We start from the raw sequence: 24,057 nt of genomic DNA on the forward strand, positions 1-24,057 counted from the left end.
CATCCTATTCGACCTCTCCGCAGCCTTCGACACAGTCTGTCATAACACCCTTATACAACGCCTCAGCAACGTCGGAATACAAGGAAAAGCATTGGACTGGATCATCTCGTTCCTCGCCGGAAGAACCCAGAGAGTCCGCCTCCCCCCTTTTAGATCAGAGGCCACCAAATTCATCTGCGGCGTACCCCAAGGATATTCACTCAGTCCCACCCTCTTCAACGTATACATGAGTCCCGTCGCATCCATTCCGCGCCAACACAACCTCAACATTATCTTCTACGCAGACGACACCCAGCTGAACCTATCCCTTACCAAAGACCCAAACACCGCCAAAACCAACCTACACAAAGGGATGAAAGAAGTAGCATAGTGGATGAAGAACAGCCGTTTAAAACTTAACTCGGACAAAACGGAAGTCCTCATCTTAGGATCATCCCCCTCCGCCTGGGGCGACTCATGGTGGCCACCGTCCCTAGGCAGCGCACCCAAACCGACGGACCACGCACGTAACCTGGGCTTCATGCTGGACTCCTACATCTCGATGACCAGACAAGTCAACGGCGTCTCATCATCATGCTTCAACATCCTACGTATGCTCAACAAAGTTTTCCGTTGGATCCCCACCGAAACTAGAAAGACGGTCACCCATGCACTGGTCACAAGCCGACTAGACTACGGAAACACCCTTTACGCCGGAACCACATCCAAACTTCTTAAAAAACTCCAACGCATCCAAAACGCCTCAGCCAGACTCATCCTAGACATCCCCCGACAAGCTCACATTTCCGGTCACCTGAAAGACCTCCACTGGCTTCCCGTCAACAAAAGAATAACGTTCTGCCTCCTCACCCACGCACACAAAGACCTCTACGACCTAGGACCCGAATACCTCAACACGCGCCTGTCCTTCTACACCCCCACCCGCCATCTTCGTTCATCCAATCAAGCCCTTGCCGCAATTTCACGCATCCAAAGATCCACCATGGGAGGAAGATCCTTCTCCTACTTAGCGGCCAAGACCTGGAACTCCCTCCCCACCCACCTCCGCCTCACACAGAACCACCTCTCCTTCAGAAAACAACTAAAAACTTCGGTATTTGATAAGTAAGCTCCCTCCCTCCCTCAAGCGCCTTGAGACCCTCTGGGTGAGTATTGCGCTATACAAATTTAAACTTGACTTGACTTGTGTTCTTCTGACGAGGAAGGAGATGATCCATTCCAGTTCTGTCTCCTGGATACCGATGTTGTTGAGGCGCTGTACTAGGGTGCGGTGGCAGACCATGTCGAATGCCGTGGAGAGGTCCAGGAGGATGAGGGCCGCTGTTTCCCCGTTGTCGAGCAGGGTTCGGATGTCATCAGTGGCTGCGATGAGGGCGGTCTCGATGCTGTGATTGGCTCGGAAGCTGGACTGCGAGTTGTCGAGGGATCCATTGGTCTCGAGGAAGGCGGCCAGCTGTCTGTTGATGGTCTTCTCGATGACTTTGGCAGGAAAAGGAAGGAGCGAGATATGGCGGTAGTTTTTGAGGTCGGTGGGGTCCGCTGATGGTTTCTTCAGTAAGGCGCTGAGTTCGGCGTGCTTCCAGCTCTCTGGGAAGGTGGCGGTGTCGAAGGAGGCGTTGATGATGTCCCGTAGATGGGGTGCAATGACGGAGTCGGCCTTGTTGAAGACATGGTGAGGGCAGGGGTCGGTTGGGGAGCCGGAGTGGATGGAGTTCATCATGCGGATGGTGTCTTCTGTGTTGACCGGGGTCCAGGCGTGGAGGGTGGTGGTGGGGGGCGTTGGTGCGGTCATAGGGTGCGTCAGCTGTGTGTTGAAACTGTTGTGTATGTCAGCGATCTTGTTGTGGAAGTACGAGGCGAGTGAGTTGCAGAGGTCTTGCGAGGGAGTGATGTCGTTGTTTCCGGCGCTAGGGTTTGAGAGCTCTTTGACGATGTTGAAGAGTTCTTTGCTGTTGTGGGTGTTGTTGTCCAGTCGTTCCTTGAATGCGGTTCTCTTGGTGGCGTGGATCAGCTGGGGATGCTTTCGAGTGGCAAGCTTGAGGGTGGTCATGTTGTCTGTAGTTGGGTCTCTGCGCCAGGCTTTCTCGAGGGCTCGGCAGTTCTTCTTGGAGCTCTTGAGTTTGTCTGTAAGCCAGGGTGCTTTCTTTGAGCCGGGTCTGGTGGGGCGGGGGTCTTCAGTGGAGCGAGGTCATCTGCGCAGATGCTGATCCACCTCGTGAGGTCGTTTGCGGCTTGGTTGGGGTTCGCTGAGCTGGCGGGAGGGTTCTGGCTCAGGGATGTGGCGAGCTGGTCGGCTGTGATCCTGTTCCAGCTCCTGCGGGGAACCTGTTGCAAGTGGTGGTGGGTCGTGGTCTTTTTGAAGCTGAAGTGGACGCAGCTGTGGTCTGTCCAGTGGAGTCCGGTGGCGTGGCTGAAGGAGATGTCCTTGCTGGAGGAGAAGACGCGGTCAAGCGTGTGGCCGGTGTAGTGGGTGGGGGTGATAACCAGTTACTTGAGTCCGAGGTTGGCAAGTTTGTCCAGCAGGGTGGTGGTGTTGCGGTCGTTGTTGTTCTCCAGGTGGAAGTTGAGGTCCCTGAGGAGGATGTAGTCAGCGGAGGAAAGGGCGTGCGGGCTGATGAAGTCAGCAATGTCTTCGCTGAATTGTGTGCGAGGTCCCGAGGGTCTGTAGATGAGGGTGCCTCTGAGGGTGGTCTTGGGGTTGGTGTGGATCTGGAAGTGCAGGTGTTCGGCGGCTGTGAGGGTATCGTCGGAGTTGGTCGTGATGTGGATGGTGTTCTTGTGGACGATGGCGATGCCTCCTCCAGTCTGGTTGGCGCGGTCCCTCCGGGTGATCTTGTATCCGTCCGGGATGGCAATGGCGATGTCGGGTGCTGAGGAGGCGTTCATCCAGGTTTCCTTGAGGAAGGCGACGTCTGGAGATTTGGTGTCGAGGAGGTTCCAGAGTTCTACGGCGTGCCTGTGGACGGAGCGAGTGTTGAGCAGGATGCACTTCAGGTGGTTGCTGCTGGGGGTCGGCTTAGCGGGTGCGGTGCAGGTCCGGATGCAGGAGAACTTGCAGGATTGGCAGGTGAAGGGTCCGTGGGTGCGTCCTGGAGTGGCTCGTGGCAGCCAGGGATCCGGCCGGTGTTGAGTGCGTTGAGGGTGGCGTGGTCGTAAGTCCGGCGGGTGGGCTGGCATCTTCGGCGGCCAGGGGGTCTGGCGCTGGGCCCGGTCCAGGCGCGGACGGGCCCGGACGGGCGCAGATGGGCTTACCTTTGGCACGCCTTTGGCGCGCCTTCGGCACGCCGGCTACGTGTCAACGCTGCACGTGTGCATGCACTCTACCATAAATGGAGAGTGGGGAGGGGAGGGGCGAGGGAGGAGCAGCTGGGAGGCGGAAAAGGGGTGGCGGGAGGGGGAGGCAGCGGTGCGGTGATGCTGGAGGGAGCGTGGGAGGGGCCACGGGGGAGCAGTGGCAGGGAGCGGGGTGGGGCAGGGGACAAGCGGGGCACAATGAGCACAAAAAGAAATACAATGCAAATTGAGGACAAAACAGAGGAGAACTTGACAATAATAATACAATACCACAACTTCACACAGGGACGGCGGAACAAGAACGAAGCGACAAAAACGGGTGGCGATCCAGGTACCTAGCGTGAGCAGGTACAGAGGGCAGGCAGGGTCCAGAGGCAGGGGCAGAGCTCAGAGGCTGCAGGAGGAGGCCGGGCACACTTGGGGCAGGGCACGCGGTGGGAGGAGGGAGCGACCGGGTCTGACCAGGTCAGATCAGGTCACAGCTCCTCGCCCATGAGCCGCGCCTAATCTACCCTAGTGGGAGGGAGGAGCAGCTGGGAGGCGGGAGCGGGGTGGCGGGAGGGGGGCAGCGGTGGGGTGATGCTGGAGGGAGCGTGGGAGGGGCCGCAGGGGAGCAGCGGCAGGGAGCGGGGTGGGGCAGGGGACAAGCGGGGCACAATAAGCACAAAAAGAAATACAATGTAAATTGAGGGCAAAACAGAGGAGAACTTGACAAAAATAATACAATATCACAACTTCACACAGGGACGGCGGAACGAGAACGAAGCGACAAAAACGGGTGGCGATCCAGGTACCTAGCGCGAGCAGGTACAGAGGGCAGGCAGGGTCCAGAGGCAGGGGCAGAGCTCAGAGGCTGCAGGAGGAGGCTGGGCACACTCGGGGCGGGCCATGCGGTGGGAGGAGGGAGCGACCGGGTCTGATCAGGCCAGTTTGCTTTCGCTGTTATTCAGAATGCTCCATCTAGCTATAGAAATATATTCTGCAGGGTAGGTTATTTGGTGGAATGTTTGTCCTATATTTGCCTAGAAGAGCGTGGAAATGCAGTTTGCCCAAAGAGAAGTGGGTTTTCTTTGGGCATTAATATCTGCTACTGCTTTTTGATTGATCTGTTGTAAATGATAATGTACTTCTAGGGTTTGTGAAAATACTCGCCCTTGATAGGTATAATCTTTTGCCACCTCAATTGCTGTGCCATCTAGATTCCATTTGTAGTGACTGTGACCTTTCCTTCCCCTAAATGGGACTACTTTTGTCTTGGAAATGTTTACTTTTAGGTAGTTTTCGTCCGATTATTTAGCAAGTGTATCTATATTCAGGAATAAACCCAACTGGGTAAGATCGAAGAGTACCACTTCATCAGTATACACTAACATGTGTATGTTTACAGATGCTAGTTTGGGAGATTATTTATTCATGTTTGGAAAGCTCTCTGGTTGGGGTGTGGCTTGTGTGCTGAAGAGAGATGACGGACTTGGTGTGAGCTCCGCATTGACCCGGCGCTTCACTTTACCAAGTTCCTCGTTTTGCTGATTTTTTCACCTTCGGTTGGCAGTCGGGGCTTGCTAATGATGCGGTGAGTCATGGAACCACTCTTCAAGCATTCCTCACTGATTTACGAACCCATATACAGTGGCGGTGATTTCACCACAAGGATTCACGGGCGCCAGCCATTTTGAAACTCGGCGCTTGTGTTTTCTTTCTCCATTTTGGGAATTATGCTTCTGACCTCTTTCTAGTGCTCTACAACAGTTCATAAGCCTCAATTTAGTATCCAACAGCACTCTAATATGCTGACTAATATACTTGGAATTGCACCTTAAGAAGCTGACTGGAAAATAGCTGCATTTTTGTTGCAAAATATGATTAATTTTGAATTGCAAGCCCTAAAAATGCAGTATTAACTCTCTTTACTGGTTTTGCAAGGGGTACACATATTTACCATTACTATAAAGCTGACTGTATGCCTGCAATGCCACATGTTTTATCTACTCTGTCAGAAATGAGTAGTGTGAGAGACCACATTCTTAGTGCTGATTGAAGTGACAGCCCATATCAGAGGTAACCTCACCACAGCATAACCATCATTGTAACTAACATCATTTAGTGTTCTCGCTACTTTATATTACAACAAACTTTTTACTTTTATGCCTACTTACATCTACTCATGTGGGAGCAGATATGATCCTTTTTTATGTTTCACCTGAAGCAACATGTTATAATTGAATATAGTCTACAGATGCATTTTGTGACCATTTTTTCCGGTCACTTGCTGTGAACTATAATAATACTATAAGTTCTTTCTCAAATACAAGAAATATTTTTACCAATCTATTTTTGAAACAAATCTATCAAACGCTGTTCATTGTAAGCCAAGTTTATCAATATCTTCACAATGGCTGGTGATCTTCATCTTGTTAGATCTTCCTCCTCTGGTACTAAGCCGAAAATACATAAAAATGATCCTCCATCTCCTATTCTCTCCTCACAAAATCCTGTTCTAGACTCTATATTAGACGAAGTACGTGGCCTTCAACCATTTATGTCCATGACCAATGAAAAGCTAAAACAAATTGAGGAGATATGGATTGTTATGGAGGGAAAAGTTTTGGAACTCGAACAGCGGGTTAGCGACTTACAAGATGTTTCCGCAAAGATTCCGGCATTAGAACAGGAAATCCACAAATTAAAAATCCATACAGAGGATCTTGAAAATTGCAACCCTAGAAATAACCTGCGCCTGTGTGGACTTCCAGCGAATATTGAAGGTCCTGATATGGTGGCATTCCTTCAGAAATTTCTTCCAGAGTTACTAGCTGTCATCAAATTCTCTCAATATACAAAGAGCACATCGGCTGGGTCGTCTTCATCCTACTGCTAACAAACCTCATGGAATCATATTGCTTTTCCTGGAATTCACAGAGCTTATGCAAGTTCTGAAGGCTGCAAGACTTAAACATCGTCTTACCTGGTCAGGTCATAATATCTTCATATCTCAAGATATTTCTGACGCAACAAATGCCAGACACAAAGAATGTCTTGCTCTACGCCCCCAGATGAGACAGCTCAACATCCAATATGGAATTCTTCATCCGTGCCTCTGTAAAATTACACATGATGATCGGTCACATTCCTTTTAATGATCCGGATAAACTTAAACTTTTTCTTCATAATCTCTCCTCCCATGGCATGGATACCAATGCTTGACTTCTCTTCTAATTATGAATCGCCAATTCAACTGTTCTTATAGTACAATGTTTATTAATATGGTTCTAAACTGTTGTACTTTGTTAAAATTCTAAGATTAATTATTGTTACTTTCTTAGCTTTGTGATTCTCACTTCATTTGTTTTTTAAATCATTGTTCAAGTCCTTCAACATCACTATGCTCTTCTTAAACTTTCATCTGGTTAAAGCTCTTTGATTTTATCATTATTATCTTATTATTAATGAGGTTCTCCTTTCCATCTATCCTTTATCACCATTGTCCGTGTTCTTCGGTGTCACTATGCCCTTCTCCACTCGGTCATACTTTTCTCCACAGATCTTGAATCTGTTCCATAATCTGTTTATTGTTTTAATGCTCTGTCTTCTTCTTTTTTCTTTCCTACACTTCTTCCTCCTCTCTTTTCTTTCCTCTCCTATCCTCTTTCTCCTTTCTCCTTTTTACTTTTCTATTCGTATTGCTTCTTCTTTCATTCAATTGTGTTTTTTGATGAATATCTTTCTTCTGATTATACCTTTGCCTCATCACTTATCCAATGATGTCTTTATTTCTCTTTTTTTTTGATTATGCAGTTTTGTGTTCCTGTTTCCTCATGTACACCATAATCCATCCACATCTTTAATGTAGTCTCGCGGAATGTACGTGGTCTTGGTCATCCAGTTAAACATCAAAAGGTATTGTCTCATTTAGCTAAACTTAATGCCCAAGTTGCTTTCTTACAGGAAACCTACTGTAATGATGTAGAATCTCTTAAGCTCAAGCGCCAATGGGTCAATCAAATTGCTTTCTCCCCTGCTACTGAACGTCATGGTGGTGTAGCTATATTATTCCATAAGTCTACCAATGCCAAAATATTATCATCAGAATGTGATTCTATTGGTCGTTGGGTGCTGGTTGACGCTATCATCAATAAAATGCAAATTACTTTTTTCAATATTTATGGTCCTGTTAAACCTGATCCAGAATTATGCCACTCTGTAAAAGTGAAATAATTATCTATATCTAACCCTAATGTTGTGGTGGGTGGTGATTTCAATAATTGGTTAGATCCTTTTTCTGACAGAAAATCCACATGCAAATTTAAACCAGATAAAACCCACAAATCATTTCAATCTCCTATTTCATCTTGTCCTTTGTTTGATACATGGAAAACATGTAACCTAGACACCTCAGCAGAATTTACTGTTTTTTCTCCTGTCCACAATACAAGATCTTGTATTGACTATATTTTAATTTCCAAATCATTATTACCCTATTTACACTCATCTGATATTGGTTCAATTTTTATTTCTGACAATGCTCCCATTTCCACCTCTATTGACATATCCATCACTAGGTGCAAACAAGGTTGCTGGCATTTTAATAATCACCTTTTTTCTGATCCTACTTTTATTTCAGAAGTAACCTCTTTCATTAATGAATTTTTTGTATTTAATAATTCCTCAGATACCTCAACTCACAATAATTGGAATGCTTTTAAAGCATCATTTAGAGCCTTCACCATTGCTTATTCCTCCAAGAAAAAAAGCTAATGAGTGCTAAATATAAAGAATCTCTAACACTAATCAAAACTTTGGAACATAAATATTTTTCATCCAAATCTTCCTCTTCACTACAAGAGTTAATTAAAGCTAAATCCACCCTAAAAAAATTGCCACTGTGGATGCTTGTGACATCCTTCTTAAGATTAAATCAAAAGTTTCACTGAGGCCAAAACAAAGCAGGGAAAATGTTAGCAAATTATTTAGAAATTTAATCAGAACGTACAAATATTAGCCCTATTCACTCAGAAACAAATAATAAAATCCTTTCATCCGATTCCGATAGTATTAATGCATGACACGCAAATTTGTGAAGCGTTCCATATTTTAAAAAAAAAAGCTGGAAGATGATCATGTCATTCATGCACTGAACTGTTTTTTAAAACTTGTGGTAAAGTTTCGCAACACTAAGAGCTGAGTGTAATTTACTTGATGTGAAATATTGAATTTTCTATTGGTAAAATTAATTGTCTCGAATTGGACTGGTTTTAATATAAGAGGTATTTTGTAATAAGTGTTTTTAACATGTACGCTTTCATGATTTTGAATTTACTGAATCGAATAAAGCAAATTTTTGAATTTTGAATTTTTTATTTATGCATTTCAATCATAATACATTCTCTTGTACACCCCTCTGAAGAAGATTTTGCATCTTTCTTTCAAAATATCCCTAAACCTAAAGCTCCCCCAGATATCTTCTCACCTCTGGAGGAGGATATCTCTCTTCAAGAAATACTCGATGCTCTCAAATCCTTGAAAAAATCTAAGGCTCCTGGCCCTGATGGCTTCTCAGTTGAATTATTCTTAGCTTTTTCTTCAATTTTTGCCCCTAAATTATTAGAACTTTTTAACTCATTCCTATCACATTCTAAAGACAGTGGCTCTTTATTAAAACCCCTATTATTGTTATCCCTAAACCAAAAAAAGATCCCTCATTTTGTAAAAATGTTCCCCCCATATCATTAATCAATTATGATTGTAAAATGTATGCAAAGATTTTGGCTGCCCGTTTAGAGAAAACGATTCCCCTTCTCATTAACCCAGATCAGGCTGGTTTTGTCAAAGGACGCTTAGCTTCTGATAATGCCAGAATGTTTTCCAATATTCTCACTCTTATTAGAAAATATCCCTCTCCATTACACGCATTATCTTTGGATATGGAAAAATCTTTTGATCGAGTAAATTGGGAATTCATGATTCACACACTATAATGGTTTGGATTTGGTCCAAAGTTTATATCATTTGTTAAATTATTGTATACAGATCCAAAGGCATGTGTTTTTGTTAATGGTCTTTTTCCCCCATACTTTTGTCTACAAAGAGAAACACGTCAGGGATGCCCCCTATCCCCAATACTTTTTTTATTATGTTTAGAACCCTTCCTTGAACGAATAAGAAATAGCCCTCTTATTACTAGTTTACAGTGAAATCCCACCAAATAAAACTTTCTGATTATGCAGATGATATTCCTATTTATATGTCCAACCCGGTTACTTCTCTATCCCCTTTTTTACATGAAATCTAATTATATTCTGGTGTCGCCAGCTATAAACTAAATTTCTCCAAGACTGAGGTTTTACCTTTAAACTCTTCATGTTATCAACATATGTTTGATTCTACCGACTTTACAAGGTGCCCTCAAAAAATTAAATATTTAGGAACATGGTTCTCCACTAATATTCGTGATACATTATACCACAATTTTACTGCTCTAAAACTCAAAATTAACAATTTGTTGTCATCTTGGCCTCCTTTATTTTTATATTGGTGGGGTAGACTTTATACGATTAAAATGATGAATGTTCCCCAAGTATTGTTCACAATGTCAATGTTACCATTTAACATACTCAGGTATTATTTCACACAGATTATTCTATATGTACTAAGTTTTTATGGCATAATAAAGGTGCACGTATTGCCCTATCCAAACTAATGTGTCCAAAACCTGAGGCGGGTGTTCAATTTCCTGATTTTCCATTGTATCGTAATGCTTTTTTGATTCGTCAATTTTATGCTATGTCCAAAGATTAGCAAGATTTACCTAAACCTTCTTGGGTCACTGTTGAACTTTCATTGTTAAATGAGTTTTCATTTCAGGATTTTGTTTTCCTGACCAATTGTACCTTTATTTCTAAACATCCAATTGTGAAATACTCTCAATACCTTTTACATGCACTTTTCTTTCCGAATTTTAACAAATATCAATCTTTCCTTGCATCCTCACTATGGTATAACAAATACATAAAATCATTTTACTACAAACACTTGAAAGAAAAGGGCCTTCTGTTTTTTAATCAAATAAATATTAATAATATGATTTTGCCTTTTCATCAATTACAAGAAACCTTTAATTTACCTGATTCATGTCTTCAACAATATAATATTTTAGTTCTACTACTTCAAAGTTATTTACCGAATTTCATCTCTCAACCAGTACCACTCTCGTTTACACCAGATACACCCTTGTATCAAGTTTCTCATGATATTGTTCCAACTGCCTCGTTCATATATAACACCTTATCTACAGCTATTTGCACGCGGAATAAATCCAGTATTGAATTGTAATGGAAACAGGATATCTCCCAAACATTGTCAGTTTCTCATTGGGACAAATTATTGCAAAAACTTCCCAAGACTTCCAAAGCTGCAAGTATAACACAATCTCTATATTTTATTTATAATAGAGTAGGTATTACTCCTCTTCTACTGCATACATTCAACCAAACAGTCTCATCTTCTTGTTGGTCATGTCTTAATGCTGAAGGTTCTTTAATACACTTACTTTATTACTGTCCTAAGGTTTATGCTTTTTGGGAAACTGTTTGGTCAATTGTCTATTGATTTTTCCTTATAGAATTCAACTTAAGATACATAATGTATTTTTAGGTACTCTGTCTCCTGACTTTGATCAAATTACTTCCAAGTGAATTTTTTTTGATTTATTTATTGCTGTTGCTTTTAAGGTTCTATTAACATGCTGGAAAGACAACTCTAAGCTATCTTCTTTACTCTGGTGGAATTTAATATATGATGAGCATAGAATTGCCTCGGCATCTTACGCTTCGATTCATCTACAGATTAAATCTGATCTCCTATGACTACCATTTACTACTTATCTATCATCCAAATCCTCTTCTCTATAACTTCCTCGTACTTTATTATATACTTTCTCTTTCTTTTCTTTTTCTTATTTCTTTTCTTCTCTGTGTTCTTCTCTTTCTCTTCTTTTCTTTTTCATATCCCTTCCCTTCTTTCTCTCTATAATAAAATCCTTTAAATATAGTTTTATCCTCCCATAATTTACAGGCTTACTACATTTTTTAATTCAAAGTTCAGTCATATATTTATTATATACTATGTATTAGTTGTTCCTTAGGAGTGTTACTACAATCTATGTAATCTTTTGTTCTCATAGTTTTACTTCACTTGTTTTTACAGATATTCTTATTCTATAAGTGTACTACCATATCGTCATCTGAACGATATATTATATTTGTATTTCTGTTTTCTTTTATCTTCAATAAAAAATGATTTAACAAAAAAAAAAAGAAAGCTCTCTGGTTGACCACTTTTATAAAGCAAAATCCATTTGAGGTAGAAATCTTATAGGTCAGGCCTTTATCACCTCTCATCTGGACATTACACCATGTTGAGGTGTGAAGGGCTACTATCAACTTCCACATTACCCTTTTTCTTTCATTTTCTCCAAAAAGTAGGTCAATGAGTCCTGTCGAATGCTGCAGAAAAAATGAACAAAAAAGACAGTATACTAATTGTATTTTGGCTGATACGTACTTATCAATGACTGACTGTAAAATGTTTATTGTATTGCTCATACAGTTGTTGGGCTAAAAGCCCATGTGAAACATCGGTATTATGTCCCTGGAGGAAAGCCAGTCCCTTAAAAAGTTGAGATACTTGCTGCTAAATTTTTCGCTGTGCCATCTAGCAATGCAAGGTGCCAGTAGTTCCTGGGATTGCTATAGTTTTTAGAATTGGGATAATGATATTCCCAGTCCACAAATAAGGAATTTGGTCAGAGTCAGAGCAATAGAGAAAATGGGGCACCAAAAATGCACTCCACATCACTAGTTTACTTTCCAGTATTTTTATTGGTATAATGTATGGGCCCATAGCTGCTGTGGTCCTAGTCATCTTGATTTAAGAAACAATTTGCTTTTCTGAGCGAGAGGGTAATAGATGTAATGTCCCATCAAAAGGCCTCAGGTTGCATATTTTTCTGGTGCTAGGATAATCTCTATTTGTTTTGTAAAGGTCAAGAAGGTAGCTTTCCCAGTAATTCTGTGATACCGGTGAAGCATTTAAGGATATTGGACTTCCAGTTCCTTTGGCAATAAGGTGCCAAAATTGTTTGGTGTTTCTTTGAGTGGCCACCATATGTAATTCCAACCAGTTTTTATCTGAGGCAGCTCTGTTTTTTTCCTTTGGTTTCTTCACAGTTGAATTTTCAGAGGAGCGTTTTCTTTTTTACTTGAACCTGAAAATTGTATAAATTGCCCTATAATTAGATGTTGAGCAGATATTGCTTTGATTTTATTTGCTACATTCCAGATTATTTGGCCCGAGCGGAATCTAACACTGTCTAGCAATTCATCTAAGAGAATGTCCATGGAGAGATTAAAAGAAGATTTCATTTGAGGTTCAAATCAAAGTCAAGCCAAGTCAAGTCAAATTGCTCTTGTGTGTAAAATGAATGCAATGTGAAAGTTGCGGGTACATCCCCTTCTAATATTCCCTTTAGGATCTCTCTGTTGATTCCATTGGCTAGCTCAAGTGGGATGTTCCCACATTTATCTGCTTGTATGCTGTCTGGGAAGATAGAGGTTGGTTCAGACCAGAATTTAATCATGCAGTTAATGTGCATTAAAGCCTTTGTTATGATGAAAGGAGGAGATACAGTAGCCAAGGTTAGGTTATAGATTAAATATTTATTGTTGTTAGATGTTAAGATGGTCTTCTATTAAGTTCTGTAGGACACTTGTACTTAGCCCCACTAGGAGCAGCCTCCCTGCTGCTCAGCCCATACTCCAACTGAGACTCCACCACACAGGCATCCTCACATTCCTTTACATCACCATGCATACCAACATTCCATACAGCACACAGCACATTCACACTGGCTGAGCAGTAAAGGCAGAAAATCATGAAAGATGCATACTACCATATACCAGATACAGCACACTCCTGTAATGATAAGTGGAAACTTTCCACATGTTTCTAATAGTAATTCAATCTGGTCAAATGTTTTTTACAAGGGTGGTGTTGAATTCAGAACCAGGGTTCTGCATCTCAGGGATTTTCTTTCAGGGTATTTATCTTTATGCGCAATGCACGCCATTGTTGCCCAGTTGAATGCCTTCAAAATTCCACTTTATGTCTTCCATCAGCAAGATCACCAACCCCCCCTTCGCATGACCTCGATTTACTATTGTTGCTGGAATTTCAAATGTAAAGTAATCCTTTTGGTTAAAATTTCCAAGAAACCAGGTTTCTTGGAGGCAGACAATAGCTGGCAAGTTTCTGAAAAGAGAATGTAATTTTTGCAGCTCCCGGCTTGCTATGTTCCATGAGAAGAGATCAATGGCCTTTGTGGATGAATCAACGCTAACAGGGGAGTTTTGCACCTCATCCCTGCCTATTAGGTTGTCTGCAAGCCAAGGCCAGGAATTATCCTTTTTGTTTTTGTGGGTACAAGATGGCTGTGGTTCAAGATCAATCTTTCACCTTCTGTTAAAGAAATTGTTAATTTGTCTGCTAGGAGCTCTAAGGAGCTTTCTTGAGGTTTGATTTGGTCTACAGATGAGGAGGTTTGGGGAACCTTCATTTTAGGACTGTTGACGCCTTCAGCGGGACCTGCAAAAACTTTTGTTTAACTCCAATCACATAAAATACATACTTCGGAAGGATTTCACTTTCATTTAGGATAATTTCAGGCATCACTCTAGAGACATTAGCCTTATATGGAAAGAAAACACCTTTGAATTCAGAAGGTGAGAGTGTTTGGAGGGAAGATAGTGTGTGAATAAGGTTAAGTACCCTTTTCTGATTTTGTGGTTAATTTCCTACAGGAAAGAGGTCTGATATCTCCAGGGGTAAACATACATCTTGAGTTTGCCTTTTTCCTACTGTTGTAGCCTAGGAGTCAGAAGAAAGGACAACCTGCTCAAGGCCACTTGTGGTCTGGTAAGAACCTGTAGCAGTGAGATAGGTAGCCAGAGGATTACGTTGGCTTGATGGTGCTGCTAGTAATGATAGAGGAGGTATTCCCTTCCTGTTGTTGCCATCGATGTTGCCTACCATGCTGTGGTTTGGATTAATTCTTTCCACATGGGCATCAAGGCCTGACTTGAACCTTTGAGATAACTTTATTTTGTGATGTGCTGCTTTTGTGATTTTGTGGTTGCTTCTTTTCCTTCTGTTTTTTGTACTTTTCAATTGTACTCTCACGGTTTTACTTGCATGTTTTCCGAAATTAGATTTTTATGAAGATACCTCCCTTACTTTTTTTCAAATTCCAAACGTTGTTGAAGAGAGTGTTCAATAAGATGTTTCTGAGGACTTTGTGTGGTTGCCTGTGCTTTTTTTCATGGGTGAAAATATGATATTACTGAGGAAAAGTCAATTGGGCGCAAATTTTTTTTGAAGCTTGCATAGACTTGATCTCTATTTTTATTTTGAGATTTGTTGCTTTTATTGTTAGTTTGTGTCCCTCTTGGTTTTTTGTGAGTCAATGTTTCTAAAAGTCCTCCCATTTGACGGTAACTACCCATAATATAAAAAAAAATATATAGAATGGACATATTATCGAAGTAAAAATATAGAATGGACAAAATATCGAATGGACACAAATATAGTAGTTAAAAATATCGAATTGAAGGTAAGTAATATTGATTGTCAAAATATAGAAGTCAAAATATTGAAGTATATAATGTAGGCTTTAAAATATATGGATTTTTTTATAATATCGAATTTTTTTAAGTGTTTTGTATATTAGTATATGTGTGAAAAGTGGATATTATTTTTGTAATGTACGTTTAATTTATTTTAAGTAATGAATTTTAAGTTATTTACCTTTTGCGAAACTTAATTCTGTAGCGGGTTGTGGGTTTTTAGGGAAATAGGGTGGCAAGTAATTGTATTATATTAAATTAAATATAAATTTTTAATTTAATGTTGCCTTTTAGTTCTGTAGCGGGTAGTGGGTTTATAAGGAAATAGGGTGGAAGTAATTTAATTGTAATTCATTTAATATTTTTATTTATTTATTGGTGTTCATTTTGAATTTATTGTTAATTCATTTTTAATTGGTAATTAATTTTTATTAATTGATTAATTGATAATTATGTTACTTGTATTAATTTATTTTCCGTAGGGGGTTGTGGGTTTATAGGGAGTAGGGTGGAAAGTAATTTAATTGTAATTAAGTAAATGTTTTTTTTTATTTATTGGTATTGATTTTTAATTTTTGTTAATTAATATTTAATTGGTAATTCCTTTTTTATTAATTGGTAATTCATTTGTATTAATTGATTAATTGATAATTATGATAATTGTATTAATTTATGTTCCGTAGCGGATTGTGGGTTTGTAGGGGAATAAGGTGGGAAGAAATGTAAATGTAATTAATTACATATTAAAAATACTTTTTGTGTATTGATAATTAATGTAATGTTAAATAATTATTAGTTAGTATTAATATTTATTATTAATTCGTTTTTGTTATTTAAAATTAATTCGTTGTTAATTAATTATGAATAGGTATTTACTTTTTAATAACTAATATTTATTTGTTTTTCTAATTGATTAATTATTACATATTATTAAATTGGTAATTCATGTTAATGATTTTTTTGTTGGTATATATATATATATATATATATATAATTTATTTTTATTAATATATTAACTCATTACTTTCCCTACTGTTAAACTCACTGGAGTGGGAATAGTCATTTTTACCTCTACGCTATCCAACGCTTTCCCTACTGTTGCACTCTCTGTAGTGGGAATAATAATTTTAATCCCTTCGCTATCCAACGCTTTCCCTACTGTTGCACTCTTTGGAGTGGGAAGAGTCATTTTTACCTCTACGCTATCCAACGCTTTCCCCACTGTTGCAATCTTTGGAGTGGGAATAGTCATTTTTACCTCAACGCTATCCAACGCTTCTCTACTGTTGCACTCTCTCGAGTGGGAATAGTAATTTTTACCCCTACGCTATCCAACACTTTCCCTACTGTTGCACTCTCTGGAGTTGGAATAGTAATTTTGGACCCAGCCATATGCAAATCAGTCTTGACCCTGTGCCCCATGGGAACAGTCTAGACCGAACTGCCATGCCCGGTCCTCCCTGGATGGAAACAAGATTTCTGGGACCGGTTCCAGGGCATGTCACCCTTCTTCAGCCAGGCTAGCCGAATGCAGTGGTACAGTGAGCAAGGGACCCACGTCTGGGCATACTGGTCCCACTTAGGACGAAAAGTGTTACAACAAACAAACGATGGATGGAATGCCGACAATGCAAACATTCTCCCCCAGTCAAAAGATCTGGTTTAAATCCATCGTTCTTTTGCCCAATACACCACCCCAGTTTGGACCCAGCCATATGCAAATCAGTCTTGACCCTGTGCCCCATGGGAACAGTCCAGACCGACCTGCCAGACCAGGTCCTCCCTGGACCGGAAACAAACATCCTGAGACCTGTTTCAGGGTATGTCACCCTTCTTCAGCCAGGCTCGCTTGAATCCACTGGCACAGTGAGCAAGCGACCCACGTCTGGGCATACCGATCCCACTTAGGGCGAAAACTGTTAGAGAAAATAAATGATGGACGGAATCCTGGCAATGCAAACATTCTCCCCCAGTCAAGAGATCTGGGTTACATCCATCCAGGACCTGGCTTGGCAGTTAGGGCTGGACTGTTCCCATGAGGCACAGGGTCAAGTCTGAATTGCATATGGCTGGGTTCATATTGGAATGGCATGGTGAGCAAAAAAAGATCGATTTAGGCCCAGATCTCTGTACTGGGGTGAATGTATGACATTGTTCTGCATTCTGTCCATCAACTGTTGTTTTTGCATTCCTAATTTTTTGAAGCCATTGCCTTCACCATAAACTTATGGAAGGGAATCCAAGGAAACTCTAGTGATTTCCTACTATTAGACGAGATTCCCAGACTCCAGATTACAAACAGGAAGCCTACATAAAGTGCTCCTAAATATCTGAGGGAAGTTTTAAAACTCTTTCCATGCGGTAAGAGTGAATACTCCCAAGTGTGCTGCTGCTGGAGGCAACTTTACCAGTGAGACCAGCCACACTGGGCATAAGGAGGGGGCAGCAGTGCTAGCCACCCCAGCCTTCTTCACCAGCATTGAACAGTCTGACTGATAGGAAGGCTAAAGCATGCCTCTCCGACTGTTCCTCTTCCTCTGTCGGTCCGTCTGTGGCAGCATCGCCAGCAGTCTCCACCGTATTACAGGCTGCAGAAGCAACTGACAGAGACAATCCCGCCTCCAGTGTTGTCACTCCTCTGGCATCATCGACCTCCGGCCGAGGCTGGCTGCTCACGGGGCGTACGCAGGTAGGAGGATGTGGTATGGTGGAGTGGCGGTACAGTGTGTATCGGGTGGGTATACGGTAGAGACCAGGGCGTGGACCAGATCAGCTGAGCTGCAATCAAAGATTCTGGCGGCGGAAGTTCCAGTAAGCGTTCCTTCTCATGAGAATCAGAGTAGCTCACACTACTTCAACAGTGTAGGCATTCAAGACATCAACATTTTTTAAAGCTACTATAACAAGAGTAAACCTACACAAAATTGTAGGTTTACCTTTGTGAATCAGCCCCTACAAATGTAATTTTACTAGTAGTAAAATAATGCTTGCTAAATTACTAGCAGTAAAATTACACGTGTTTTGAAAATCCCAAAACAGTAGTAAATTGCAAGTGTAAACTTAGACAAAAGTGTACGTTTACCTTGGTAAATCATGTCCTGTGAATCAGGCTCTGAGGGACTGATTTGCACTGGTGAGCTTACACTTTGTAGTGAGTTTACTACTGTTTTGGTATTCACAAACAATCAGTGTTATTTTACTGTTAGTAATTTTACTAGTACTAACATTATATTCGTAGTGTTGTGAATACCAAAACAGAAATAAATTTACTGCAGCAAGTGTAAACTTACACAGAAATGTGAGTTTATCTTTGTGAATTGGATCCTTAAACATTCTTTTGTGAATTAGGTCCGTAGCTTATCACACTTAGTCACCAGATCGTTTGCCACCCACACCTACCCTACATGCTTACAAACTTCTTTCTGTATGTAAACACCAATAGAATGCTGCTGCTTAAAACAACACTTCTGCGTACATGACCCCCATTAAGTAAATCAAATGGTGATTTACCAACAACTCGCGTGCCGCTAGTAACCCGTGTAACATTTAATGGAGGATGATTTGGATCGAGCGAAAAAGAGCATTTGTACTATCATTTATGTATATAACTATAAGTCCTTATTCCGAAGAATTCTTGAATAGCTGAAAAACCATTGAACATTATTGGATTGAATTAATTTCCCCCTACTAGTTCCCCAATTCTGACAAGGGCCCTAATCAAAGCCGGCTTTCACAAAGTAATACAAAGTGCAGACATCTACTTGTACTGCTACTCATCACTATGTCAAAAATGGGAATAAATGCAGAATGGATGTATTTAAGGTGTCAGTCTTACATTTTTCCAGCAAAGCTACTTAAGTCATTTTCATCCTGGCTCAAAAAACAGCCTGGTACAGTGCCAGGATAAAGGACGCATAGTTATGTCGAGGAAATGGGCCTTGGGCTATGATCTGAAATAATGTGAGTACAGCACTTACACATACAGTAGGATTGTCAAACATACCGCCTGCCTGCTTTTAAACGACAAAGATCTCTGAAAACTGCCCAGAACATTTGTTCTGTGATCCACAGCATTGCATCCTATATCTTAATGCAAACATATTAATTCACTGTCTTTCTAACAAAAGATATTTCTATTTCACCTTTTGGCCAAGACAGCAATTTTACCTGGATCATTTTATTTCAATGTAATACTGTACTGAAATGCACTACAGAATTATAAGGTGATACTGCGGCCTGCATCTGTCGTCAAAGGCTCCATATTCGAGCTATTAGGCTCAGTCAAAGGCCTATAAAAAGGGGGGAGCCTGTATTGACCATTATTGCCCAGAGGGCTATGTCGCTATTAAAACATTAAACTCACAGAGGGTATAATCTTTTAAAGAAAATAGGGAGAAACAAAAAGGCAAGCACCGGAAAGTTAGACAGGAACTTCTATAACAACCATTACTGGCCCTCTGCCAATTCATTGATGTTGGACCTCGCCCTCTGTACAGGGTCACCCCCAAACTATTTGCCTTTACCCATAACTTTCGATTTTTGCCCAATATGTATTTGTTGGCCTATGACCAAAATGTGAGCGCTATTTCCTTTAAACATGCTGTAATTGGTTTCCAATTTATTGACATGTTTAAATTACTTATAAGTTCCTTGTAGAGTGGTATACCATATACCCAAGGCCTGTAAATTAAATGCTACAAGTGGACTGCGTTTGTGTTATAACATACGGGTTGACCCAAAAGTACTGGGACCTGGGTAGTCAATAGTATATGAAGGGGGGTCCCAGTTCATACAAAATCAAATCAAAAGTAAAAACTTATAACTTCATAAAGTGAACAATAGAAAAACTTCATAAGAATAAACTTAGAAGGATGCTATTTAATATACATCCTCATTTGGCAAAATAATTACAATGTCTTTACAACAGAACATTTTTTGAAAATCAATAACATGCCCAGGACAGGGGGCGTGGGAAGGAAAAGACCCCACCACTGTTTGTCCTGAGGAAGACCCCGCCGTAGGGCTATAGCGTCGCCTACACGTCTGGGGTCGAAACGTCGACACGCCCTTGTTTGTTCCCACCTGTCAGCAACGGATCATTTGTGACTGTGCAAGCTGGAAACAGGATAGGCTCTCTAATATCAGAAATTGAATCAATATATGACAATGTATACATGTCTTATGTGGCACTCATTGTGAAATGTGGATGAGACCACAGACTACCTAATTGCATAATTAGTTTGATTTGTTGCACTATTTTGCACTATTCCTACCTTTCACCCCTCTTTTCCTTTCCACGCCCCCTGTCCTGGGCATGTTATTGATTTTCAAAAAATGTTCTGTTGTAAAGACATTGTAATTATTTTGCCATATGAGGATGTATATTAAATAGCATCCTTCTAAGTTTATTCTTATGAAGTTTTTCTATTGTTCGCTTTATGAAGTTATAAGTTTTTACTTTTGATTTGATTTTGTATGAACTGGGACCCCCCCTTCATATACAAGTGGACTGCAGCACATATTGTGGCACTCACTTAAGTACCCTTTAAAATATGTCTTGGGCCTGCCATTGCAGCCTGATTGCCTTTTTAACTATTAAATCGACATGGCAATGTAGCCCCCTTTTCAACTTTGAAAATTCCACTTTTAGAAAGTTGGCATTGTCCTGCCCTTTGCTATCAGGTGCCTGTAGCTTGCCCTGGGTTGAACTTTGTCCACACAGTCACACAATAGAGGGATTAGGTGTGCCTGTTTGTGCCATCAACAAGAAGAATGGGGGAAATCCCACTTGCAACTGAATAGGCTGTGCCCTGCCTTCACACAAAGGACTTGTCTCTGTAGCTGGCTTGGAGCCAGGGATGGGGAGTCAGGAAATTCCAAGCACTTCAAAGAAACACCTCTAGAAACTTCTCTTATATCAAAAGAGGCGCAAGGTACAAAAATAGGTCCCTCAGACCCACTCTTCAGTTCACTTTCTGGACCTGTGGAAGGACCCTCAAAGGACTGCCTGCTGCTGTGGTCTGTAGTGTACTCCACTGGATGGCTTTGCTGCACCTGGTTGGACTGCTTTGCTCTCTGAAGCCTGCCTTGAACCCTCAGAGGCCTGCCCTGTTGTTGAGCTCTGCTTCTCAGCCTGAACTCAGGCCTAAAAGGCTAGTTTTCTGGACTCCTTTTTAAAGCCACAGAACAGGATCCCACCATCTTGAACCCGCACCTGCACCTGGACCCAGTCTGAGTGAGTCTTAGCACTCCAAGTGGTGCACCTCCTGTCTTGGATCCTTGGTTGTGGTGCTAAAGGTGCCCAGATAGCCAAAATCCAAACTTGGGACTTAGAACACTTTTGGCCAGAACTTCTCTGAAAACCGAGGTAAGACTGGACCAACCAGCATGTCGATCAGCCAGAAGTGCATCGCCAGTCTGCCTGACTTTGAAGTGGCTCCACAGTGGCAAATCATTTCAACAGTCCTTTCACAAAAGAGTAACAGGCCTCTTGGAACTCGAGTCGGCTCCAGCCTACTGCCGTATCCTGCTGGAAATTTCCATAAAAGTGACTAACATAGGAATGTTCACTGCAACTTCGTCCAGCGGCTCCCCAATGAAGGCATTTTCTTCTCGGACACCACCTGCAGCATTTTTTTGCTGAACTTTACCTTCTCATATTTTTCTTGAAAATTCTTCTAAGTTCAAAGATAGGTGCCGACTAGGCTCAACTCACATCTTGTATCCATTGCGGTTGACCACACATTTTGACTACAGTCTGGTCTCACATGACTAGATCTCCCAGCGGTTGCCACTTTGACCTTTTGGATGGTATTTATTACTAAAAACTTTAAAAAGTTATGAATCCGTTTCTACGAATTGGATTTTTGGCACTTTGGTATCAAATAATTTATTAAAATGTCCTTCTTTTTTGAATTGACGTGGGTTCTTCTTATGTTGTGTTTTCACTTATTGTTGTTTGTGTGCTGCATAAATACTTTACACATTGCTTCTAAGTAAAGCCTGACTGCCTTTTGTGCCAAGCTGCCCAAGTTAAGCACAGGTTAATTCATTGACTTTTTGTGGTTCCCTCTGTTAGGAATTGTAGCTGTTGCTTGATCACGGCTGACGCCTCAGTCAGATACTCAAAATTGACTTCAGTGTAGTGCCCAGCATTTTTATGGTGTAATATTTGGTATTACCCTTCATTTCACCAACATTTGCTTTCCATGCTTGCAACATCTGGAATATGGACAAGTCATTGCACACATTGCTTGATTAACTTGCACAGCCTAAGGGCACAAAAACATTATAAGACGGTAGATTAAATATTGTATACACCACAAAATCTACGCATGGTCTCCTTTCCATAACAGTTCTCTGAATACTGGGAAGCCGCAATTCATGAAACCTAAAATACAGATTTTTTTTACTTAAATTTATCCAGAATAACATCCTGTAAGGTTTTCCCTGTGGTATAATATTGTGCATATTAATCCATAGTGATACAGAAGAACCAATATGGCTAAAACAACTCTAAAACACAAAAATATAACATTTGAAAATAAATTACCCCATTATTACAAGCGAAAGGAAGCAGCAGAATTACATGCAAATTGGTCAACTTCATCATAAGCACCTAGGAAGATCTCTCCACCCACATAGCAGGAGTCATTATGTGCATGGGAATACATTCCCTCTCCTCCCAAAGCAGCAATTTGAAACTAGCTAAAATAAAAATTCAAAAAATCCTCTACATTTTTTAAAATGGATGCACAATTTACTTCGTTCTTTTGGGAAAACAGAATCTCTTGTGTGGTTTCTACAGAGTTGACATTCTTCTGTAAAAACATTGGACGTAACCACCGACAACACTAGAATGACAAAGTAGGACCGACAACATACATATTAAAGTTTTCCCCTGTTTTCTCAGAAGGTGATCAGTCTGCCTTTAAATCTTTTTTTGCGAAAGCAAATTAATACGTAATAAATTCAGAAAACAGGGGGGGAGAGGGGAGGGGGGCATCATGTCCAAATTCTAAGCCAGGTACTTCTGGGCTCCCTTAGGCTGGCAAGACAGGGATATCACCTCCAACCTTTTCTTCGTCATACAAAATGTGAGATGTCTCTCGTAATTAACAATGCTACTACTATCTTTTAAAAGATTTTAAGAATATTAAGGAGAGAGGGAAATCACAAGCTCTTCCTGCAAGTCGATTTAACTCAGCACCAGGGTAAAATATTGGGAGAATTATTTTTTACCCAAATCTGGACTAAATAATTCATAATTCAAAAAGCTCCTCAAGAAATCCTGCTCACTGTTCTTCAATTAATATCCCCACTGAATCACACTGGCTAAACCTGGCAGATAGAAGTTTATCAAACCGATTTCAACCTCATAGGTAGGGTCGAAACCGATGAGTTGAAATTACATCAATTGTGTGAAATCTGCCATTCTATTTTCTCCATAAAGTCCCATTTACTCACATTAATAGATTCGATAGTGTACAATAGTGTATGAAGGACTTTCGCTGTTAAAACGGAAAGAATCTGCACAAAGTACTATCACACCATTACATTATTGAAGGTGCATCGCCCATTTGCATGTGAGAGGGCTTCAGAAGAATAATGTTCAATGTGAGCTTTATTAAGTATAAAGCAAGTTACAACTTTCCCTAAATAGGGATGAGGGGGCATATTAACAAGGGCATTATCTCCCCTATTTTGGCTTTCAAAGCCAAAGAAGCTGAGATAAAAATATCGCCCTATCAACAACAGGGTGCTAACATGCAAAATCGCATGTTAGCACCATTTTTCACTGCGCTTCCCTTTGCATCTCTAATGTGATGCAAAGTGGGCGTTTCTGAGCAAAATAATAGGAGAAATGTCAAAAGAACACTCTCATACCCCTTAAAGATGCATATATCATGCATATATCAATAAACGTAAGAGTGTCAATAGTTATAGGAACCAGATGCTAAAGGTAAAAATTCAGAAAATTACAGAATTGCTAGCACCAGAGGAGGCTGTTAGTATAGTGGGGAAAATAGAATGCACGTGCTCCGAGGGAACTAAAAGGACCCTCAGGCCCCAGCTGAAAGCTGGTAGC

This window comes from Lissotriton vulgaris, chromosome 4_1 (genome assembly GCF_964263255.1).
Source record: "Lissotriton vulgaris chromosome 4_1, aLisVul1.2, whole genome shotgun sequence".
NCBI classification, from domain to species: domain Eukaryota; kingdom Metazoa; phylum Chordata; class Amphibia; order Caudata; family Salamandridae; genus Lissotriton; species Lissotriton vulgaris.